General features: G+C 37.2%; 1 long non-coding RNA gene across 1 annotated transcript; it reads right to left on the bottom strand.

The window, feature by feature from the left end:
* Positions 1 to 738: 738 nt before the first annotated feature.
* Positions 739 to 11,351, bottom strand: LOC122175617. Its single transcript, XR_006177454.1, has 3 exons — positions 11,309 to 11,351; positions 5,764 to 5,843; positions 739 to 825 (listed from the first exon to the last, which is right to left on the bottom strand). It is a non-coding gene; the product is annotated as an uncharacterized LOC122175617 (long non-coding RNA).
* Between the last annotated feature and the right edge of the window lie 4,472 nt (positions 11,352 to 15,823).

Raw genomic sequence — 15,823 nt, 5'->3', positions numbered from 1 at the left:
AACATATGGAGACAACTGTTTGGAGCATGCTATTCTAACATTTTAAAATTAACTTTTCCCTAAAACTGCACATTATGTATCAGTTATGATCAAACTCATAGGGGAGCTTCAGTGTGTGACACAATCCTCAATTACAGTTCTTTATACAAGGAGTTCAGAAGGTGAGGATTTCTGGTTTACTGTACTACCCTCGCACAGTGTTTTTTGACTATTACGTTAAAATATCTTCCTTTTCACTCACTTTTATTATGAACTCTCCTAGATGACCACTAGGGAGCTGTGCTTGCTTCAGCTTCAGTAAGGCTTGAAGAAGTTATGTGTGATGAAGAATCAGTCCTCACACATGCTCATCTTGACCTCTGGAAACTGCCAGATTACTTGAGTGTAATTCATTTAACTTAACATCACACTGGAAGCAGTGAACGTTTGAAAATGTCAAACTTGGGGGTCTCAATTTTCACATCGTCCCTATCTTTCTGCTTTTTATACCAAACCTGTTTCAAAATAATATAGAAGATAGTATCTCAGATGAATAGTGTCTGCTTCTATTCTGTCCTCTGAGAAACTCTGATGAAGTGCATGTAATGCAATATCTTTGCAATTTGAGTCTACATTTTCAGAGAATCAAAGAACTGTGGATTTTGGATTGAAAAACAAACAAAAAAGCAATGCACCAGTCAGATTTTTCCTTAATCAAGGAGATATTTTTATGTCTGGAAGTTACTGAAGAAACTCACTGATACAGGTCTCTTATAAAAGAAATTGTCTTGTTGAATTCTCTAAAGAAAACTTAATGCAAAATCTTGTGACTTCACCATGTTACATCTGAAACAGAAATAAGAAAGGACTCATATCTCAAATCTGTTGACTTGTGTTTACATTTTCAGTACAAATAGCAGGAAACTCAGTTGTCTCTAACACAAACCCTAAGGACATACAGCTGCCTTTTCAGTAAGCTGATAGATGATTGCTTACTGCTACAGGCTGACTTGTTGCATTCACCAAATGAAGTTGACCTTAGCTGAGAAAATTAAGTGAAACATTTTCCATGGTTCTACATTTGCGTAGGGAGTAATTTAAAAACTTTAGTTCCTGCACTTTCTGAGGTATAGTTGGCAGATGAGATGAATACACAGAAACCCTTGAACCCTCTTACTTTGACACAAAAAATGTAAAGTGGTGCAATATTTATGACAACATATATTGTCAGTTTCAAAAAATGTAATTGTAATCTACTGGATTTCTAGTTGACAAGGAAAGAAATGAAAAAGTTATTACTAAGCTCCCTGAAATTCAAGTCATGGAGTAAATGATCTAATGCAAAGGAAACAACAGTTATTTCTCTGTTAGCAAGGCTCTACCTGTACCTGTCATACTGCACAGAGGTGTTTTTACGTAAGCACTTGCATTTATATTTTGTAGGATACTTTTTTTTTTATGGTATACATACATATTTAATCAAGACCAAGCAGAACCATAACTCTTCCAATACAAATTTTAACAGTATGTGGAACACTGAACAGAAGTTATTTAAGAATATCGGATAATTTGTCTATTATGAAATTCATATCTGTACTCTACTGAGATAACCAGCTATGTGCATACTGTATCCCCACATCAGCCTTCCAGTTACTCAGATGTAAGGAGACTCAAACAGATCAGTATTTGTTAAAAATTTTAACATTTGTTAAAATCTGAGAAACCAACCAACCAACCCGCCGGGTACAGAAACAAAATAAGGAAAATAATAACTTGCATCAATTCCTTGAAACTCAAATCTAACAGACCTGCTCTGCTATGACATTATTGTTACGCAGGATCTCCTTACTGACAAATTGATCGCAGCCATTTTAAGGTAAGCAGTGTCTGACTGAGGAATGTCTTGGACTCCACGTTTTCCTTGGAGACCTTCCATGTACTTTTGACTTCAATCCCTACCCAAGGGCATGCAATCTAGCAGAAGCCAATAAGGTCAAATTACTCAACTTTGTAGTATGTATTCTCTTCATCATTTCCTAATGTGCTGTGTTTGTTTAATCACAGAAATAACATGTTCAGTTTGATACAGTTATTTCTTTCTGCTGTCTTGTCCTAGCCTTGATTTGCAATGTGATCCTACTGAGAATATGGAGTCTGTGACCTGAGAACATATCATTCTCCCTGCTTCCTGAGCAAGATCTCATTGCAAACGCACTGTTTTCCCTAATATTTATTATTCTTCTTTTAATTGATAGACAAAATAAAAACCTAAATGTTTCTAGAATTATGAGGACTCAAACAAATAACAGTGCTAATCATGTTAAATGGCAATTTCATAAATTCTTAGTATAGTTCAAGTAATAACAATCTGAGAGCATTACATAGCCATAAAAGTAATGTGAAGCAAAGTTTTATAATTTAGTTTCCATTTACATACATTACTTCCAATATTAGGAAACAAAAATTTGTAGTTCAAGCTGTCTTCCTTGGATGCATTTAAATTACATGAGATTAAAAAGTATGTAGTTTAAATTACTGTAATGCAATTATCACAGATTATTACTTGTGCCCCCAGAATAGAATTTTAATTGAATTTGGGATTGGTTTAGAAAGAAATGGTGCAGCTGCCGGATTTCAGCCATCATTCTAGTCACTTAGACAACAAAGTCACCTTCTACTTCTTATTGTTTTATACTTAATTGAAAGCAATACATTAACTAGAAAACTGATACACGGATAAAAGTGAAGGAAAATGCATCTCAATGCCTTTGCATATAAAACAGCCTACATACATATACTAACAAGCCCTGCAAAGACCTATGGACATATTTTCTGACATGTTCTCTTTGCCGTCTTTGATGATTTTTAATTTTTTTTTTTTTTGTATAATTTCAAAGGCCAAGTAACAACTAGAAACATTCAAATAATAATGGAATAATAATACAATATTGCACCCATTCAGAAGCACTTCATTTTCTCCTTCCTATTGATCATTGCTTAAAAGTCTTTGGAACCTATTTCCCCTTTCTGTTGTGTTCAGTAAAGTAAATGTGTGTGCACATGTAGTGTCACGTAGGCAGATAAAAGTAGTATGGCTGCATAACTGAGAGAAGGGCTGGTATCAGTTGGAAGGAGCTGTATCTATTGCCCTAGAATCTGTTTATTGTTTCAGAAATGACCATAGGGAAGCTCTGTAAATAAAGACTTCTCAGAGCCTGGCATTGTTTTTGTGACTTGCTCTATCTAACGTGCTATTGCTCTGTTAAAATTTGTCTTTTTTTGCTTCTGTGTTTTGTAACTCACATACAGAGATGACCACGGTAAGCAGAGATATCAAAATATCAGCAGAAAGCAGGAAATTGGTATTAGCTGCAAAGCATAAGGATGCATTACTTCATATCTGAATCCCTCACTATCTCGACAGAAAAATAAATTGTCTTACATTTTGGAGCCAAACGTGTTTAAAGGACTAGCTCCAGGTCACTGAGAAAATAGGGAGGAAATTACATTTCAAAAGCAAATGGGAATTATTATGTTGATATTCCTCTTTTTTTTTTTTTTTTTTTTTCCACCAGTAGTACCTGAAGTCAAACATGCTGAGACATAAACTAGATAAACAGCTGAATAAATAAGGAAAAGTTGTAATTTCTACTTAACAAGTAACCTGAATATCAGTTGCTGACAGTAAAGTCAGATCACCAAAACTTTTCTAGCATGTTTTCCATTTACTGGCCTGAATTCTCCGCAGTTCTTTCAGATCTCCATTTTGGGATACTGTCCATGCGTTTCCACAATTTTCCCACTCCACCCTCTTGCATTTTTGGCAGATTGTAATGCTTTTCTGGTGTTCCTTTTTCATACTTTTCTTTAATATTAAATATATTTAATATTAAATATAAGATGCTTTCCCTTTGAAACAATTTATCTCATAGCTGCCACTAGAGGAGCAAAAGTGCAGACAAGAACACATTACATTCATGGGAATTTCTAACGTGCTAATTTATGAGGGTTTATATGCAGCTGCTGAGTGCCCATAGCTTCCTGGCCCCTCAGGCCTCCAGTCACCATTGGACACAGCAGAGCTTTGCTTGGGGTGGAAAGGGGGTTGGACTCGATGATCTCTGGAGGTCCCTTCCAACCCCTACAATTCTGTGAAGGAGTTGGGATCAGCCTGCCTGTGCTTTGACTTCACAGCTCCGAAGCACACAGGGCCCTCCAACCTCACCATTAGGTACAACCCACAGTAATGTCTTGCTTAAACCGATGTTTCATCAAATGCAGTTATGCTGCTGGCGCAAAGTTGTTACTGCAGGCATGGACATCTCACTTCAGAGCTGGAACACGCTGCTGGGGACAGGACATGGCTCTTTTCCCCATGTGTATCCATCTGCTTTAGGACTATGGAACGTACCAGTCTCCAGCATCACAGTTCTGGTGAAGTGTACTGCTGGCACATTCTGGTTAAACTTTCTGACAGGCCATTATGGCTTCTCTGAAAGAAAATCTTACATCTGAATGACTAACTACATTCCACATAAGCCCAGTGCTCTTTTGTACTGTAAATTACCAATCGCAGCATTACCAAGATATGAAACTGTAACTAAAGAGGAAAAAATATTTCTTATGGCTGTAGGATCTGATGACTCCTACCCTTTCTCCCCTTGATATTTTCTCAATTCCATCATGTTCAGTTGAAAATTAATTAGAAGATATGAGTTAGCATCTTTCCTCTAAGAAATACTTCTGCATGAATTCTAAACATTACATAGCACAAGCTCCAAACTGCACATATAGCTGAGTATTAGGTTGTTACATCTAAGTCCTTATCTTTTTTCCAAGTACAGATACATGTTTTTAACTTATTTGCATCTGTCTGAATTGCTGTTTGAGTCCATACAAAATGGACTGAGCTTTGTATAGGCAATTCCTTAGAAAATACATTCTGAGCTGTTTCTCTAGATACTGCAGACTTCTGTTAGCTGTTACAGCTACAGAGCAAATATAAAAAATGTTCCCTAGTGATGCAAAGATGGCTGTGGCTTTTGCCACTGCATGCTTCTGCTTTGATAACCAAAGCCAGATGAGGATCCATCATGATCTTGGTTTGCAAACAGCCATCTAACTGCTCGCTGCCACTTGATGCAAACCTTAGATGTGCAATTGATGCCAGCTTGGCTGCATCTTTTAACTTATGCCCTCTTACATTTCCTTTAAAACTGAGCTTCAGTGATATTTTCTTGGCTCTGCTGCACATCACAAATAATTCCCAAGGTAGTTCTTTTTTCATGAAAATCTTAGTATGCTGTTCATGAAGCCAGTCTCCCAGTGCAATGCTTGGCACACACACGGATCTCTCAGCCTTTCTGGAAATGATGTAGACAACACTGCAATCTGTGGCAGGCTGTCTGGACGGGTATGCAGGTGCACAGCCTGCACTAAGGCCATGCAAAAGAATATTGTCACTGTCAGGGTTCTTCTGGCCCAGTACAACCACTGGCAGTCTGGGAACAGCAGATGTCGAGAAAAAATTAAAGGAAACTCAGGAGCTGAAAAGAGGAATAACTAATCTACAAATATATCAACAAAATGTAGAACTGCATCCTTCGGAATCATTTATGCTGGGTACGCTGCCAAGCTCAGCTCTCATACAGTGGCTTATAGTAACTGCAGCATTTCAAGCAGACATTTTTCAACCAGCTGCAGCACAGCCAGCTGTCTACATCACTCATGTTTGCCTTATTCTCCTTCAAAATCAGTACAACCATCAGGTCTTTAATATCTTACCTGCCAGTGCAGAAAAATGGCAGATCTCTGGGAAAAGGAGTACACACACGGGTACTGTAGGACTTCCTCATCCATGGTCACTAGGAAGAAGAACAAATCTGGGTCTTTCTGTATTTCATTAATTGCATTTATTTAAATTTCAAATTGATATAAGATGCATCTCATTCACTTTTATGTGGCTTTGTGCATTTTTATTGTCACAAATATTCTCTCCCAACCCTTACGCTAAATCTTTAGTTTATGGGGTTCTGTTTTCAGGAGGAAAATTGAGAAGTAAGGCAAGAGTGAAAATTTAAGTTCCAGATGAAGTCTGATTTCAGTCCTGCTTTCCTGATCAGTACAGACTGCCAGGTTGGCCTGCAGCTCATATCTTAACATGCATTAAATGTTTGTTCCATTTCAATTCCATACTTTTTTTTTTTTTTTTTTTTCTTCAAAAATCAAGAAAAAAAAAATTTTTTTTTGGAATTAAAGTTTTCCAAGCTAAAATGTGTTGTTTTTTTTTTTTGTTTGTTTGTTTGTTTTGGTTTTTTTTTTTTTTTGTTTTTGTTTTTTAAGTGATAAAAATGCTGTCTGCTGCCTTCCAGTTACATCTAGTTATATAAAACTAGAAGAAAATTTTTACTGACTTAAATAAAACACAATAAAATTATGCACAGACTTTTCTTCCACAGACATCTTCAAAATTACCTTAGCTCATGAAATTTAGAATGCATAAATATTCAGTGCTTAAGTTCCACCGTCATGACACAACTGAAAAAATGTGTGTAAAAAAGTGTTTGTTCACATTTATTTTTTTCAGAGGAAAAAGATATTCCAATTAATTACGAACTCTATCAATTAATCAAGAAATACTGTATCATGTTTTTATGTTGTGATCCCTGTTTCCCATCCCATTTTTGGGGAAAGAAACACATGGGGATGGGAGGGAGAAGACTATTTTTTTTTCCAAGATGTTCCCTGGAGGATCACTTCGAGTACCAGGTGTTTTTTTTCCACTGTACCGGGAGTAAGTTCAGGTCCAAATTGGATTTTGCTTCCATGATGACTGATGTGCATAAATATTCATGAGTTAACACCTGGCATTGGCTATTGTCTATAAGCTGTGTAGCCATTACTGTGGTTGTAGCTGTGGACCATAACAACTCATTTGAATTCATGAGGCTTTTTATACATTTTAAAATATATATGAAGTGATATTAAAGTCTAATCAAGAATAAGAACCCCATCTGCTTTCTGCAACCTAGTGATACCTGCATAGCATAAGAGAGAGAAGCAGTAATGTAAGTAGTGAAGATGGAAACTTGTTTGTTTATTAAAACTTCAAATTTGTTTTGATCATTCCTTTTAGTCCCTGTTGGTAAAAATTATGATTCAAAGTGGCTTCTTTCCAGTTCTCTGTAGAGATCTTTGAGTTTTAGCCCACTAGAAGTTTGGCAGAACATCTAGCTGCCAATTTTTTCTTAAAGAGGAAAATGATTTAAATTCCCTAACAGCTTATTTTATATGCAGCTCTGCTCATGCATGAGACTCTCTTGCAGATGTACGCTCTCTTTTCTACATACAGTAAGACAAATTAATTTAGGGTTTTCAACTGAGTTTTGTATCAGGGGAACCGCAGGGACAAGTACGGTATTACTGAAAAGTTATATTACCTGTAGAGAAGAGGTCCATCTACACAACAGAAAATAACATGCCGATACCTGATCTTTTATTTCTCAACAAAATCTTTCAGAATTGACGGAACATTGATGGAGACCAACCGGTGCATGTGAGCACAGTGGGGCAGTGGGCAGTACATTTCAGCAGTGATGACAAGTTACTGTTTCTGGTTATCTTCTTGTATTTCTAAACATGGTTGGATAAGGCTGTCTGGTTGCTTTTTTGTTTGTTTGTTTAGTTTGAGTGTGTTGCACTCAATATGCACTCATATTGCACTAAATATGCCACTGTATAACAAGTGGATAAACTAAAGAGTATTGAACAAGGTGGCATTTTCTTTGAATGTATTTAACTCCAAATCCATCTGAAATCTAGTCCATTAACTGGTTGAGAATGAGCTTACTAATGGTCTACGATAAGATCCATGCAGATTCATCACAACAGATTAAGAAGATGCTGAAGAGAATGAAAACATAGGACTGAAGCCCACAATCTGCAATCACATACAGATAGTGTCAAGCACGTCCTATGTTTCTCAAACCAAGGGTAAAAAAAGCACACAAAAGGGAAAGGACTTGAAACATTTCTCCTTTCTTTGTCCTTCTGAAGATAAGTTATTGGGGAAGGAGAGAATACAAGAGCAAAAAGCTGTTATAAGACTGCAGAGAAGTAATGAAATGATAGGGGTAACAAGGAGCAAGAAGGACAGGTGTGGATAATCTCCACTATGTAGATTTCAAGAAGATAAAGCACTACTATTAATATTACTATTTCATGTCCAGATTAAAAGCAAAATATACTAAAGAACTAAAATCCTCCATTTTCCCTGGTTCCTTCACTACACACATTTATAATCTGTCAAAACTGCCCCTTTGTGACTGCCTCTATCGAGCACCATAGTTACAGATTTTCTGTCTCTGTATCACTGAAAAATATGCATTTGGCTACAACATTTCCTCTGTCAGTTGCATTAAATGCTCCAGCAGTGCCACACACTGACTTCTCCAAGTGCCTTCCCTGCAGCAGAAGAACTTCCCTCTCCAGAAGTAGGGAGAGGAAGCAACAGTAAACCTGACTTCTTACAATTGCTGTTACTAGCACAGAAGAAAAAATCCTGCTCTGTAAATAGAAATCTCAGTGTTTTACAAATGGCACAACAGATGCAGTACGCTGATGGAAACGGTGTAGGCAGTGATGCTGCAAAAACTCTTCAGGCAGAAACATAGTTGTCATGTACTGAGCAACATCTCACACACATTGTCACGGGAACAATTGTAGGAACGACCGGTGGGGCCCGAAAGTAAACTCCTGCTCTTTTTGAAGTATTGGAGTTTTCATTTCCAGATGGAGAAACAATAGAGATGAGTTCATTATGTCATCTTTGGGATGACATCTCCCACGATGCGACACCCCCTGTCACTGAAATACGGTGCCAAGCATTGGGTACGAGCCTAGTACATGAGGTGGAAATGGAAACCACAGCCTTCTGCTGCAGAGATACAAGCCAATAGTTGAGTCATCTCAAGGCCTTTGTATAAATCCTTGTACACTGTTTTCTACATTAAAAAAAAATGGATAATCTGCTAAAAATATGTGCTGCCAGGATCCAGTCATTCAGGTGTCAGGAAGAGAGTGAAGAGAATAAATACAGAAGTACATGTTCAGGTTGAGTTTTATGAAGAACAGCACGCTCCTCATGCATTCATGGAAGACTGTAATGAAACCTAAATTAAAATTCTATATTACAAACAAGATAAAAAATGCAGGGAAACAAACAAAAACCAGTGATACCTGAAAGGCAAATCAAGGCCTTGCCTTGGCAAACAGGTTGGCAAAGGGATGACTGGCTAAGAATTTATTCACAGTTAAGCTGTGCTAGACATGCTGTATTATTTGATGTTACCTCATCTTCTGGCTCAAGATATGCTTCATTTGTTAGGCTCTGTTTTTTAATCTCAAAATACAATGGCAAAGTGATTGCCTGTGACTTTATGCTTTTCAGTGCCCACCACAATAGGACTGCACTACTGCTTCAAAGAGCTAATACATACTTTATGATCAGGAAAGAAAAGCCAAAGCCCCCAGGGAAAGCACTTTATATTAAAAAAAAAGAACACCTGCTACAGCAACTTTTTTCACAATACTACACTTTTAAAGTGCCTTAGATTTTCTAGAAATAAAAAGTATAGCACGTTGAGACAAGAAATCATCAGATGCATCTAAGCCATTTAAAATATTCAGGTGTCATTCTGAACTGCATTAGTCTACTGTGATTCAAAATGCTAATTGCTTCATCAAATACTATCAGATGTGAGAATTTCAGTTATAATCTGTGACTATGAAGGTTAAGGAATTGCACAGTGGGCTTCTATAACAGCATATAATCGCCTTATCTCTTAAAAAGGAGCCTTCAGTTTGACACTTGCTTGGCTTTCTCTAGACAGCCCATGTGTCTGGGATGCTTTCAGACTCATTCCAGATTATATTATACCTCACCGTAATTGAGGTGGAATTAAAGTCACTGCTATAAGCTCCAAGAAGAAAAGAACACCTACAGGAAAATAAATTGGACAGTTCTCCTTTTTTTCCCTTCCATTTTAAGTATTTGTACACGTATGAAAACACCTTCATTCCTTCAATCAGTCTCTTCTATTGTTTATTTCAGGTGTGAAGTTGTAATCCTGCGTTGGCAGCATCTGGAGATGATTGCCTTTTTACAAAATCAGCAACACAGAATTGTTGTGCAGAAGAAAAGAAGGATCCAATCTGGTGTGAAACGGGCTGCCTACTGCAAGAGATACAGGCCCTGAAATGAAAACTGTATGAGGCACTCAAAGTCTATGTAGTAAAATTCCAAGAAACCAAAGATAAATACAGAGAAAAATAATTCTGTGGAAGAGGACATTTTTTTACATTTTCTACATTTTTTAATGTAGAAAACAGTGTACAAAAGAATTTCCAAATCAATTTTTTAATATATAAAGTAGATAAGTATGCATACATATATATACATATATATGTGTACACAAGCGTGTGAATATACTTAGCCTTCACCTCCTATAAACTGTATCCCAAATTCTATATCAGAATTACTTTAAGTTTCATTTTAGAAGAAAATACTGATTCACCTGACTGGGGAGTAAAATACAAGGAGCTGCTATAGAATTGAATGAAGGTTCAACGTAAATCAGAGGATATTTATTTCAGGCTTCCCATCATAGGACCAGATGATAAATCAAATAAAAGGAAATTGGTGTGGTAAAATTAGAACGATACTGATTCAGCAAATACTGAAATTTCCCGATATGTAGGAAGGGATCTCTTGACTAAGAGATAAATATCAGGTTTGCCAGAAGATTAGAGGGACAGAAATTAGCAAGCGAAGCCCAGGATTCACAAAGATTGGGCTTATACCAAGTGCTGCAATGGTCTGCCTCACCTCAGGACACCATAGCTCAGTCTTCCAAGACTGCAGCTCTGAAGACAGCCCTGACCAGGCAGGGCTGATGGACAGTCTGTTCCTTAACATCAGTCTAGGTTTCTTTCCTTGGTAATTCTGAGGGTCCTTGATATGAAATTATCTAGTGTGTGCAGTAACAGAAGAAACACTGCTCCTGTACTGGCTAGACGGTATTAATTAAAGACTGCTTTATGCCAAAAATAAAACATTAAAATAAAATCCCTTCGCTGTCAAATATTTAGATGGTGTAATATAGGAGATATAGCACATGATGAACAAGAATTGAGACTGCAACAAAGTGAGGAAGTCCTCTTCAGTGAGACTTCCTCTTAGGAAAAGGTTTTGCATGTTCTGAGATAGTTAATGACAAATAACTCAAGCCTTGATTTAAGAAGAAACCCACAATCATTCTCACTGAAATACCTTCTTCCCCTTTGTTGTGTTGTTCTCTGCAGGCAGAAGAGATGCCAGGCAAATATCCACTAGATCTGTAACAATACACAGAGTTTAGTTAATGTAAAGATAACTGGAACATAAAGCATGCAGTTAATGTCTCAGATTGTGGGAAGCTTTCAGGACAGGAAGATTAGCATCTGACAGCACAAAGAGTTATGATAACGAGACAGTGCCGTACAATACTGTTAGAATAGCAACTAATCTCCTGCACAAGTGATAAGATGTGAATTACAAAATTAAACAGACTGAGGAAACTACCACAAAAGGAAGATGAAATGTTTTCGAATCCCTACTTATCCCACAACACTATTTCTTCAGTTTTGTGCCAGCAGCAAGCAGAATGACCACAAATGTTTTAAATAAATGACTGCAGTGAAATGGACAACAATGAAAAGGGTTGATTAACCTGCTGACAAAACAATAACACAAGGAAAATAATAAAAATTATTCAACTCATTTAAAATCTGTAATATAGTCTCAGGAGCATGCTGGAAGGTGTTATCACCAAGGTCTTACATGAAAGATAGAAATCCAGTGTCTACTAGGACAAAGAGGTATGGATCATACTTGTCAAATAAAGAACATGTTGAACCCCCAGAGAAAAGAAATATGAAACTACTATTCACAGAGAGCACTGGGAAGTGAAACACAAATCTGCAGTGCATCCACAACTGAAGTTTCATCTACCAGCCTTATAAGAGATGCACACAGGGTAATATTTCTGATCAGCAACTTCTGTAATAAATTTTAATTAAAAAAATAACAGCAGCTTGGTTCTTTGATTTTCAAAGCTCTAGCATGCAATTATAGAAACACAGGATTCAGGTTGGAAAAGACCTTCTAGTTCATCAAGCCTGACCATCAAATCATACCAGATTATAGCAAAAGCCAGACATTAAAGGAGTTGAGTATCATTCAAATCAAAAGCAAACCTCCTATTGCTTTCAAAGCAAGGATAATTTTACTGAGGGATTTCATAAAACACATACATAATAAAATAGTAAAATTCCTTACTGCTTAATTATTCTTATTTCTAATCTATAAGCATTCATTTGTACACATGCGCAGACACAAACAATAATAAATAACAATAAATGTAAACACACAAAAACACCCTCAATTATATTAATCCTAACCACTAGAAGTTTTGGCATCTTCATGGAGTTCACTTGGACAGTGAGCTTGAGGATTTACTTACAACTGGTGGGATTCAATCTAATCTTAATTAGAAGTGGTTAAAAATTTGCAATAGAACTAAAAAGGTGCGTCTCAAGGATGCTCTGACAGATGAAAAGAAACAGAGAGTGTCATTAACATCAGGATTTTTAAAACTCCCATCTGTTTGCTGAGGTTTTATTGCAATGCACCTGCATTCTTGGTAATTTTTCACAGTTTCCATTTTCTACTACCAACATTGCATTTTCATGGTGGGAAAGCAAATCACCTCTTGGGAGAAGCACACATTCTCTGCTGATGATATCCAAAGTCATGCTCTGCTGCACACAGAGGTTGTGAGATTTTTTTTGACAAGATCAACATCTCACACTTCCATACATAATCCTTTAACTGAAAACCTAGTAAAAGGCAAAAATAAAATAACAAAGTTAATCCTGCAAGGGCAAGCTTATAGGTATTTTACTTTTGTTTCTCTTAGAATGATATAGAAACGGTAATTTCACTTTAAAAGATGTTACTAAGATTTCCACTTCAACAATTTAGTAATAAATAAATGCATTATTGTAATTAATATATTTACCCAGTCAAATTTTACTTGTTGAAGTTCAGCTTGAACCTCAGCTTTACTGAGGAGGAGGAGACAGAATGGACACAAAGTGAAGTAAAGAGTATTCAGTCTAAAACAGAGAGAGACTGAAAAATGAGATGAAAGGAGGAGGGAAGATGAGAATTTTGCTCAGTTACAACATACATACCCAGTCTGAACTGTGTTATAGTTGATGTAAAGTCTCCTTTGCTGTAAACGGGCATTGCAGTGAGCCCAGAAATAACACAGAGTAGGTTTAAACTCCTTAGTGTCTTAGGATTCATTCTCCCCACTGTAGAACTGGGAAAAAAACTTTAAAATTAATTCTCTTTTGGAAGAGAGGAGGAACAAAAAGAGTGGGAAGAGCAAGGGAGAAAGAATGACTACTATAGAAAAAAAAAAAAAGATTCAGCAAGGTCAACTAGATTCGCAGGTAGTTCACAAACCATTCTACCACTGTAGAAATTGCAAATGAGCACATGGGCCTCAAGAATAGCTTGAAGAATTCTGAGGGCCACAATATTGATTGCTCTTTACTTTGAGAGTGTATAGGCCTTACTGAGTAGAGCCTGCATATGGACAGAAATGATTCACAAAAGAGAAAGTCACATATATTTAAAAAACCACAACATCTAGAAACTTAATATTTTAGCTAATGAACATAATTTAGTAAAATACAAAATATCACTTTTGCACATCAGAAGTTGCTCCTGCTGTTATTCACAGTACTTTTTTTTAAAGTTGGCAAACAGGTCCTTAACATCAATTAGTAGTTTATCCAATTGTAAGTTACACTGACATTGCATGGACTTTAAATTATAAATCACTACAGATCCAAAATTACCTATTCAAAGCGGGCACCATCCACTTTTCTTCCTATTTGTTTTCTCTAGCAGTTGTTTTTCTTACTCTTTCTTCTACTGCTCTCTGAATATATGCTTATATATAGTAGTACAGTCAAAAGAACTCACTCTACCTTTGGGAGAGACAGATCAAACAATGTTAAAAGACTTTTCAGTCATCTCTGTCCACAACAGGAGTAATCTCCCATGTCCCATATGACAGTGATGAGAACATTGTCCAGTAATTGTAAACTGTTTGATGACAGATATTTTTCTCATGAATCACAAGAAACAAAACAAGATAAAATTCTAATGTCTGGAAAGAATAAGAGTAAATGATTGACGGAGAGAAACATCACATTTGCATGGCCATTCTATGGACAAATGTACTTCCAGTGACATTAATAGAAATCTTCTTGGCTTTACCTTCATTTGCTCAGTGTCTTCATCTTTCTGCTCAGCCTAACACTAGATGTGAAGCCAAGCTACACCAATTATCTCGCACAACAGATGCTGAGATCAGATTGCAACAGCATCCCAAGACTTGGAATGTGAACGCCGTCACCTTAGCCTTGGCTTTACATATCTTACACATTCACCCAAATTCACACACAAGCATCTCAGGCATAGGATATTTAGAATCTTTTTTCATGAAGAATCAACATTTAGCCAGAAGACAGAAAAGAGCACTTTCTCAAATTACGTTCTGTTTCTACCTGTGCTAGTGTGTTAGGTCCGCCTGGGATGGGGTTAGCTGGATGCAGGTGCCCAGCTGCACTGAAATGGGACAAAAGCTTCATGCAGGTGCACCCAGAAAAAAGGAGGAGGAAGTTTACCATCCCTGCCTCTCAGCCCTCATACCACACCTTGGTGAGGCTTCTTCAATCAGCTTGGTGAGTGCTTACTCCTTGAAGAAGGCCACAGTTGGCTGAGGAATGCAGCTTGCCATGTCACCATTTGGATGTACCCATTTTCACCATGTTTCGCTTACTGAACAGCTGCCTGCTCTCTACTCCGGTATTTCACACATTTACCTTAAAAACTTTAGTCTGCTTTCACATGCTTTTCCCAAGGCAGGTATCAGATGAGGAGCAAGGTTCATAGCTGTTGGCATCCGACGTCTCAAGATAGCTTGAACGTTTCTCCTGTGGACAGACTTTCCATGCTTCAGTTCTGCCACATCTGTTAAGCCTCACAGCCGAGCTAAGGAGAGAAGGGAAAATTTGACTTAGTCCAGGTATAATGTGGGTTGCAGCATAATAAGATCAAGTAGTCCCTAAGTAACTCCATACACACCCAGTGGGTGTTGGAAAACCACTCTCCACAGCCCATGCAAAGTAACTGGGGTGGGCCAAGGACCAGGCTGCGAGCAGAGGAGCTGCTCCCTCTCATCAGGATGTGAGTCTGCTTGCCTCAATCTCCCAGTCTCTGATGGCAGCCTAAAAGACATGAGTGAACAGAAAACTGTTTTTTTAATTCACTGATAAATAATAACACTGCACCTACTAGTCTCTGTGCGCTGCTTAGGAGAGAACAAGAAAATGAAAGGAGAGTCTCTGTTCTGCATGAGCAATTTACTTTTCTTCTTCCCCCTCCAGAAATCAAGCATGAGCAAATAGGCATTTCAGAAACGTTTTCATTTGCTGTGTTTCCTGTATAACACGGGGAGATGAATTGCAATAATATAACAAATGTTTTATAGGAACATAAGCATTACAATTTCAGAGCTCTCCTGTGAATTGAATGGATTTCTGTAAGCTTTTGTTTAAAAACAAGTAGCGTGATTAGAGCAGAAAACAATACAAGCCCTAGATGATTTAAGCATATGTCTGAAATATTAATGCTACTCCAAATTCTTCTCTCCCCCAAAAGCTTTTC

This window comes from Lagopus leucura, unplaced genomic scaffold, assembly GCF_019238085.1.
Source record: "Lagopus leucura isolate 7727_CA_CO unplaced genomic scaffold, USGS_WTPT01 Super-Scaffold_739, whole genome shotgun sequence".
Taxonomy (NCBI): Eukaryota; Metazoa; Chordata; class Aves; order Galliformes; family Phasianidae; genus Lagopus; species Lagopus leucura.
The sequence above is the reverse complement of the archived record's forward strand: the minus strand, read 5'-3'. Positions and strand labels throughout refer to the sequence as shown.